The sequence below is a fragment of the Lactuca serriola genome, chromosome 4 (genome assembly GCF_051521515.1).
Source record: "Lactuca serriola cultivar US96UC23 chromosome 4, Lser_US96UC23_V15, whole genome shotgun sequence".
Classification (NCBI taxonomy): Eukaryota; Viridiplantae; Streptophyta; class Magnoliopsida; order Asterales; family Asteraceae; genus Lactuca; species Lactuca serriola.
In genome coordinates this window covers 67,858,133-67,867,876 of record NC_136411.1, presented here as the reverse complement: position 1 = coordinate 67,867,876, position 9,744 = coordinate 67,858,133, and positions in this window count along the sequence as shown.

Genomic DNA, 9,744 nt, shown 5'->3' with positions numbered 1-9,744 from the left:
ATTCATTCATTATATGACTTTAACAATATTTTTGTCCTAAATACTTCAAATACACTTTTTTGTACTTTAAATCAAATCAATCTTATTAAACAGTTTTTTGAATATTATTGTTTTCTTCTCATGATCTTGGGAACAACCAAGATCTTCGACATATTTCAAAATCTTAAGCACTTCAGTTTTAAACATTATATTTTAATAATCACACCACACTTACTAATTTAGTTATGAAATTAGTTTAACAAATTTTGACCAAAGCAAGTTGATGCCATCCATGGGACAAGTGGTGTTATTTTAATTTTTTTTAACATTACTCAAAAATCTTTTTCTTGGATTTTTAATCACTTACATATTTTTCAATAAGAATGTCTTCTTTACCAAAATCCACTCATAACACTATTACATCCATCTCTGGTGGTTAGATCCTATCCCCACCTCCTGCTGTCGACCCAAAAGGAAATAATGTTGAAATCTCCAAAAGTATTGTCCCACCATCTTCACGAGTCCAATATCCAGGAGGTGCAGTCCAGGAAATGCCAGTTATGGTCTTAAACAACGAGATCATATCCATGCTGACCATAATGGACCGACATATTATTGAACAAAGTGAAACCAACAAAATGTTATTTGAAAGAATGGATAGATTAATCTCAAATTCAAGAAGGCTTGTGGAGACGACATGTAACATTCATTTCCCAGTACATAATTTTTTTTGGATTAATTTGTTCAATTTGTTGAAATTTGAAAAACTGAAAAACGAGGATTTATTTGGTTTGCGCAGCGCACCTCTTTAGTAAGTGTGGCGCACCTGGTCCATGGTATGAATGATTTATTAGGGTTTTCGTGGTATTTAAAAGGACATTAACCCCTAAAGTTTGATCATTCTCAACCCCCATGACCCTTTGAGTGACTTTTCAAAAGCTCTAACCCTCCCCCCTCTCATTTTGAGCTTGAAAACTATTTTGGGAGCTTATTTCTCTTGACTTGGTGTGAAGCTTGAAGAAAAAGGTGTTTGCAAAGTGTTTTGGTGAAGGGATCAAGTATAGATCCATCAAGGTTGCTTCATTTCTGGGTCATTGTGAGTATAAATCTTCTAACTTGCTCATTAGTTTCATAGATCTTGTTGTTTTTCATATTTTTCACTTTTTAGTCCCTTTGAGCTTGTGTTTTGTGTTTCAGAGAACTCCAATACCTTTTGAGCACTACGGATCCCTCTTTGGATTTGTTGGACTAGGAAAGTTGTGTTTTGGTGCTTGTCCTTTAAGCTATGCAAGTTGTGGTAGCATTTTAGGTTATTTTTTGGACAAAATTCTAGATCTTGGTTGTTGTGGTATGTCTTAATGGATAAAGTTGGAAACTTTATCCATTTAGACTTTGTTAGAGTTCAGATATGGAAGATGGGGTTGTGATGAAACATCCCAAAAATACAGTCCAAAAATTTTGTTTTAAAACTTATAATAAAACCATCAACCATCCATCGTCATAAAGAAAATCAGGAATCATGTATCTCAAAACATCATGTCAAATACTGTATCAAAATCATATGAGAAAAATATCAAAGTCTAAACATCCCAAGCTAAAACTATGGTGTGTGACATGCAATCATCTCGATTTCTTCCCCTTGCTAGTGGAAGTACCTAAAACCAAAACTGAAAATTGTAAGCACGAAGCTTAGTGAGTCTCCCCAAACTACCACATACCATACACATAACATGCAACTAAGAGATACGAGCCCCGCCCACACTCCGCTGTATAACATACATACAAGTATCACACAGACAAAAAGTATATTTACTCTTATCAAACAGTCACATAACTATACTCAAATAATACTACGAGATTCGGGCCATGTACACACTCGGCTGCTATAAGATTCGGGCCCCGCCCACACTCAGCTACTATCATATCACATATACGGGACTGCCTTGGTGTCGTAGACCCATTCCTACTGAAGGAAACTAACCTCGTAAGGCTGACTGCTGAAAACTCGAGTGAAGAATCTCTAACTGCTGCTCCGACAACTCCCCGACTATCAATTTCATAATAACACTTAATCAAAAACTAATAATTCTTCCTAGGGTAAAATGACCATTTTACCCCTGGTCAAAGTCAACGCTTGGGTCAAAGTCAAAGTCAAGGTTGACTCCTAGTCAACCCAACTCGGCGAGTTCCTAAACTACTTAGACTCGTGGTTAACCAAGTCAACTCGACAAGTCCCTTCACAAACTCGTCGAGTTCTGTCTGTCATAAAATCGGGACACACCGATTCAACTTGTCGAGTCCCTCCATGGAATCTTCAAGTTCTTCAAACCCTAAGTCCAAAACTATGTCCAGCTCACTGAGTCATCTCCTAGACTCAACGAGTTCACTCATTAACAGAAGAGTTGGGGGACCACGACCCGACTCGCCGAGTTGCATGAACAACTCGTCGACTCCCCTAAGATCTTAATCTATTCATTCGGTTTCAGTTGGGTTCATTGCCTCCAAAACATATATATGAAACCCTAAAGTCCTTATGTCACGTAAAGTTTCCAACTTTACGTGCATACATGGGGTTTTTAGCTCACAAGGTCCAAAAAAGTGTCTCATAAGGTGCATGAGACTCCCATGGCCATAAATTTGGCACATTTATTCAATGGAGTCCCTCAAAGACTCTAGATCTGTAGTTGATACACCAAATCACGCTTGCATCCATAAATGGTTCCAAAATGCACTCCAAAAGCCCTAAACTACTGATGGGTATTAGTATACTACAACATCTTATGGTGCACATACAACCCTAAATGCTTTGGATCTATGTTTTCTCTAATTATACATGCAATATTGTTTCCAAAGCATTAAGCCTACAACTAGCATACAAATGACATAAACAACATAGAATGAGTTGTAGAATTACCTCTTTGTAGTAGCTTGTAGTTTTGGCCTTTAAGAACTTAGCACCAATAATGTGAATGCCTCAAATGGAATCACAACACACCTTGGATAAAGGGTGACTTTTGAGAGAGAATTCCTTGTTCTAAAAATGCCTCATATGAACTCTAAGAACATAGGTCACGATTTTAGTTATGGAGCAACATCTATATATATATATATATATATATATATATATATATATATATATATATATATATATATATATATATTGTAGGATTCCAAGGGTCATGGGTAAACCCTAATCCATACCCATGGGTTTATGATTCATGGTTCATGTGGCCCAACTCTTTATGTATCCATACATAAACTTAGTCCAACATGGATCATAAGCCCAAACATATATATATATATATATATATATATATATATATATATATATATATATAACTAATTTACACAATTAGTCCCTTTTAATTTAATTAGTCTCTTTTGATTACAAAATTAATTCCAAATTAATTCTTGATCAATACTAATTAAATCATATGATTTCATATTAATATATTAAATCTTATAATATATTAATAAGTCATAAATAACCTCTTCTCAAAAGTCCATCCTATCAATTGTCCAGATGATATGCAACCCAAATGGATGCTACTCTCGGGTCAAGTAAATATCAATTATAGTTATGGGCTTAGACACCTAATCCAACAGTCTTCCACTTGGATAAGTCTAATAACTATTATTGCAAGTACGACTCCATAACCCGACTAGTAATCGTAGCTCTTAAAAGTCGTTGTCAAACTCTGACCTAGTCAAGGATGTGTCCATTAGATAAGATATCATATATTCCTCCATTCTAGATATCATATGGACCGAGACATGGATTATAATCATTCTCCCTGTCCATCTGTTGTTTCCCAATTTCCGATTTATGACGACCGACTGATTGAACAAATCAAATCAGTCCAGGCTTGGCCAAGCACTTAGGGGTGTCATCACTAAATCATCAAGGGGCCCACAGATATCGCTTTTAACCACATGGGGTAAAGGAACGAATAAACTTCGACCCAAATGCGTGCTTGTACTTACTCATCAAATTACACACAACAATATGTTTTATTACACCAAGTTACTGGTGCATTTTCATACGTCAATGTGCAACTGACTCGCAACTACAAATCAAATGTCTCCGTTTCAAGAATATAAGATACTATACTCTCACAATCACTCATGATAAAATCCATGAAGTGATTCAGATGAGCGTGGGTTGAATCCAATACTCGAATCTTATTCTAGGAGTACTCATGAACATTGTAGTTAACTTGTGCTATGACTAAAATACCTCTACAGACTCATTCATGATAGTCTTGCCTCAATAGTTACTTCTAAAGTATGATAAACTATGGATGGTTTAAATAACCTAGTTATTCGGGAAGTCAAAACATGAAAAGTGAAACACAAGAATAATACTAATCCAATATGGCCCCAAAAATTTTGAGTGCCATATTGATTACCCATTATTCATTGTATAATGTTTCGATTTATCAACTTAATGCTTGAATCAAAAAAATAGTTATGTCATGCTTCAAGCATGCACACTATGTTTGTCTATGGTCATGACTTTGTGAAATAGATCAACTGAAAAACATTTCAATGATGCTCATTTCATAATTCCAAATCTTTATCGTAAATGTAAGAATATCAAATTCTTGCAATTTACTGTAATCTGTTAGATTCTAAACTTATATGCAATGATCCTCTTGTAATGACTATGCACAAAAGTCATAGAGACTTGGCAACAAACATTACAAAGTATTCCAATGGAGAGCAATTCCATAGAAATGAAGTCTCAAATCTAAAGTACATTCCTTTGAACATCCTTCTTGCATTAAGTTTTCTAACCTTACATAGATTTAAAGAATAACTTCCACTTATGGAAACATTTCCATCTTCCCATTTTGAACAAGAGTTACCTCTTCTCAGAGTATGTCAACATGGTCCTTTCCAAAATTTAAAATATACTTCCAATTGTCCATGAGCAACCAATCTTTGGTAAACCTTAGATTGTCCTCGACAATTGCTTAACCATTTTAGTCATATCCGGTTCTAGTCCTTTTTCCCTTTTAATTCCCAAGGCATTTGGAAAAATTAGAACATGCGAATATTATAGCATATGCAATCGATCCTATACCCGAAGCATATGGGATGTGATTCATAATGTCAAACATAAAGACATGATACTTGATAAGCCTTTTGCTATAATATTTCTATTTGTCATTTTCTCACAATTCGAATTATGAAGAGGGATGCCGTAATCATAATCAAATTTTGAGAACGCAATTAACATTTCCATATATAGAATTTCCTTATGTTGAACCATTCCAACATAACATTCATATATATTTGACTAAATTTGATTAAAAAACCAATCTAAGCTTTTAGATTTGAAATGAAGTATAAATTCCTCTCCCTTAATTATAGCAAAACAACTTTTCAAACCCACAACTTTGCGAATTGGAACTTTTGTTTTCTATAATTAACATTGCTAACTTGCAACACTTTCCATAATAATTATGCTCGCAATAGCATCATAATTATTATATTACTTGCATAGCACTTATGCTCCCACTAGCTTTGACATGTATTCAGAAATCAGCTGGACTTATAGAAATAAATACTTATTGACTTTCATTACCAAAGATCATATTTCGGATACGAGATGCTTCAATAAGACTTTATCTAGGCTTCTCAAACTCACACACCTTTCCTTAGATAGCCCACATGTGTGTCTTAACAATTTTAGAACTTATAGCAATAAGTCTTAAATGTATAGACCTTTGCCATTTCTCACAATTCGAATTATGAAGAGGGATGCCGTAATCATAATCCATTTTGAGAATGCAAATATCACAATTGCTATCTCATTAAAATCTACTTAGTGAAAGTGTTTCCTCACAATCATTTTCATGAATTGGAGATAAACCTTATGAAACTTAGATTTTATGGTGTATGTGTTCCTATCCATGTGAATTTGTCATAACCATAATCACAAGACAAGGTTAGTGACAAATCCAAGCTCATATGGACTGAACTTGTTTAATCTTAACTTCTTGCCACCTTGCAGCACAATGGTCTAACATTGCTTCCAAGTTGTTATGCAAACAATTAAGAACTCATAAAACTCACATACATAGTCAGCTTAACTGGATTGGGCACAGAAACAAGAACATGCCAACACGATAGGTTATAAACCTCAAGTCGTGTGCTAGTGATTAACAATAGGTTTAATCTTGATTAGTTCTTGAAGTTTTCAAGATCTTTAAGACTCCCACTGACCTCTTGACATATAAGTTTCTTTTTTTCAAGAGACATCACTTGACAAACAAATATTCAAGAGTTAGTGTGGTTTCTTATCAAGACAAACACTTCACACCATTGGTCTTAGTTGGTCTTTGTTTTATCCAAAACATCACAACTTACCAATTTCAAATGTACAAGAGTAGAAAAAAATTTACTCTACATTTGACAAGTGTTATAAACCTTTCTTAAGATTATGCCACCCAAGTTACAATCTTGGAGTATGACTCTAAGACTTGTTCTTGGAACGAAGTATGATTCACCTTTTGATTTAACCATTTCAACAATTCACGATTTCTCTTCTTAGCCATACAAGTGCACTAAGGTGTCCTTAGAGGATCAATTGTGATATGATCTTTCATAATCATTAAGATGATCATAAAACACGATACTAAAGTACTATCCTATCCTTTCGGATTGGAGAAACTTTTATCTTTCTGCCTAATTTGATTCTTCTTATTCGTTCTGCTATACATTGAAACTTTTTCAATGGTTCAGAATTATACTTAATCTTGTAAGTATAACCATATTTACTGAACTTTAGTAAATCATGAAGAATAGTCTTATCGCTCTTTGTGGTGGACTTGACCAGCGCACAACCAAGTGTACCTGATCCCCTAGTTCTTCACTTGAATCACATATACATGTGGACAAGGAATTAGTCTTAATTTCCCAAAGATGAAGTTTCTCATTCATCACACAATACAACTTGCATGATTCCGAGTTTCTATCCAACTGAAACTTGGGTGATGAGAATTTTTCCATATTTGGTAAATTTTGACTCTACCATAAATGAAAGAATCAAATCCATTTTCCAATATTGCTATCAATGGAAACATATTAACAATAATTTTTCACAAATGCCATTGTAAGGAGACTTAAAATAAGATAAAAATAAAAAAAAATCTTTATTTATAAAAGTGCGGAAAACTTGTCCTTACAATGCAAATACAAATGAAAACTATGTTGTTATCTATTCCTAAGCAATCTATCATAACTCGTAAGCAGCAGCTCAAAATTCTGATCATCGAACCATGCGATTGAAATCCATCTTCACGACTAGATTCAACATACTCTTCCTTTAAGCTTCCTTCCTTTTGCATGGTCCTACAAAACATCAAAATGCAACCTTGTCACATCATGTATTAAGAATCATCAATTAGGAACTTAATATAATTAGACAATGGACTTTACCTGATATAGAGTCAAAAATTTTTGACTTTACCATTCTTGCGATCTTCCAGGTAAATCTGGCAGCATCGCAACCAGTCCCCATTCACTTGGCAATAGAAACATATGAACTCTTTGGAAATGGTACACAAGACTATCTCAGACTTAGCCTTTCTCTTTACCATTTGGTCAAATGACTTGACTATGGCTTATCCCTTTCCATTGGGAAGAGAAACCTTTTCTGGACTTCCAATGTTCCAATTGTCAATGTCCATGGAAGTTTGAGGAGTAGATCTTCCAATAAAATTTGCTTTACCAGTGCGCCAAATCATTGTTGATTCAGCAGCATTAAGCAAACATGTTAGATTAATAAGGGTTATGTCATAATCTCCCATATAGTAGTCCTCAAAGAACCTGCTATATGACTTAGGAAGTGATTGAAGAATCCAGTCAACAACCAACTTCCTCGAGACTTTGACACCCAACTCTCCCAACATGTCAATATGTAACTTCATCTCCAAGACGTGAGCACATAAACACTTTCCTTCCTGCCAATAGGGCTTTGAGTGACCTTGAACTTGTGGGTTAGGGAGAATTATTGTTGGAGGTGGAGGAAGTGAAGTTCCACTATAGCACGAAGAAGGGATTAACCTTTCACCTTGATTGCCTGGTGGAAAATCATCTTTATAAAGAAAGCTTTTTCCATAAGATTCGGGAAGACCATAGTTGTCTGAACTTAGACATTTATGAGGGAGAAATTCAAGTTAGTTGATTTTAGTCCTTAATATAACACCCAACATGAAATATTAAGGCTAGGACCCAACACAATACTTTACAATTCGGAAGAGGGATGCCATAATCCGAATGCAAAAATATTTGAAGGTAGGTAAATGACGATTTACCAATTTCCACCATGAAAAACGAAATTGATTATTAAGTTTTAAATGGATTGAAATTCCTAGATCCTTTAAGATTCATTGAAATTTCAATGGCATGTTTAAATCCCGATTGTGCCCTTCAAGTTTGTGACTGGGATGCCGAGGATCACAAACAAGGTGTGAATAACCATGCAAATTAGCTTGGTACACCCAATATTACAACCACCTAATCAATGTGTCGGTTAACCACACACGCTCCATTGATCTATGATTAACATCAAGCTACCATTTGTCATGCACTGTCATTCCCAGATTAGTGTGTTGGTTAACCACACACGCTCCACTAACGACTTAACAAGGTGCAAAGTGCAATTTCATGGGTTAGCACCAAATTCACTTTTTTCCTAAGTAACTAAGATTGGGAATTTATAAGTGTTTAGTTACTTAGTATTTCATTATACTTTTAATGAGAATTTAAATGTCTTGTCAAACCCGTTCGACTAACTACCCTCCACCAGTCAAGGAAACGATGGGTGAGAGTGGACACCCATTAAACTACCATTTTATAGGCAGTAATCTTATACCCCCCTTATAGATCGGCTTCGTGAATGAGACCTACTAACGGTAAGACTAATTTTATTATAATAAATATATAACTATTAAACCTATAATATTATAATAGTATAAGGATTGAATTTTACACTTTTAAAATTCTAGGGTTTGGAACTAAATGTTTCAAAGTGAGACTTTGCATTTACAAATTCCAAAACTTGAGGGCAAGTTTTGAATTATTAAAAAACTTTTGGAATCCATAACTTATCAGTTTAATAAAGGTTTTATGAAAAGACTCTTGACATTTTATAACTTGAGGACAAGTTATGGAGTTCACAAAAATATTTATGTAAAAGACTCTTCAAGTTCTATAAGTTGTGGACAAGTTATGGAGGACTTAAAACCATTTAATGATGGCATTTAAAAATGAGACTTTTAACTTTCCATAACTTGAGGACAAGTTATGGATTTCATCAAAAATATTTAGATCAAAAATTGTAACTGACACAATCAAACAATTTGTCTATGATCTAATTAAACTCATAAATTAAGATAATTCATATCAAACAAATTTCAAGAAATTAGACTAATCACATAAACCAATACAAATCATGAAACTTTGACAATTATATTTTATTTTGGATGAGGATCATCATTACCATATCAACAAAATCAGATTTTATGAACTAAAACATTTTATGGTAATGATTCTAATCCAAAACAGGCCAAAAAAAACTCGAAAAAACTGCTCACTGGAGCACCAACTCGGTGAGTACATGAACTGGACTCGTCGAGTTGGACCTTTTCTGAGTGGACTCGACGAGTTCACTGTCCAAAATGCAGAAAATTTGATTTTTTGCTTTGAAAACCAATAAAACATCAAGTATAGTGGAAAACAATCCTAGGATCTTGT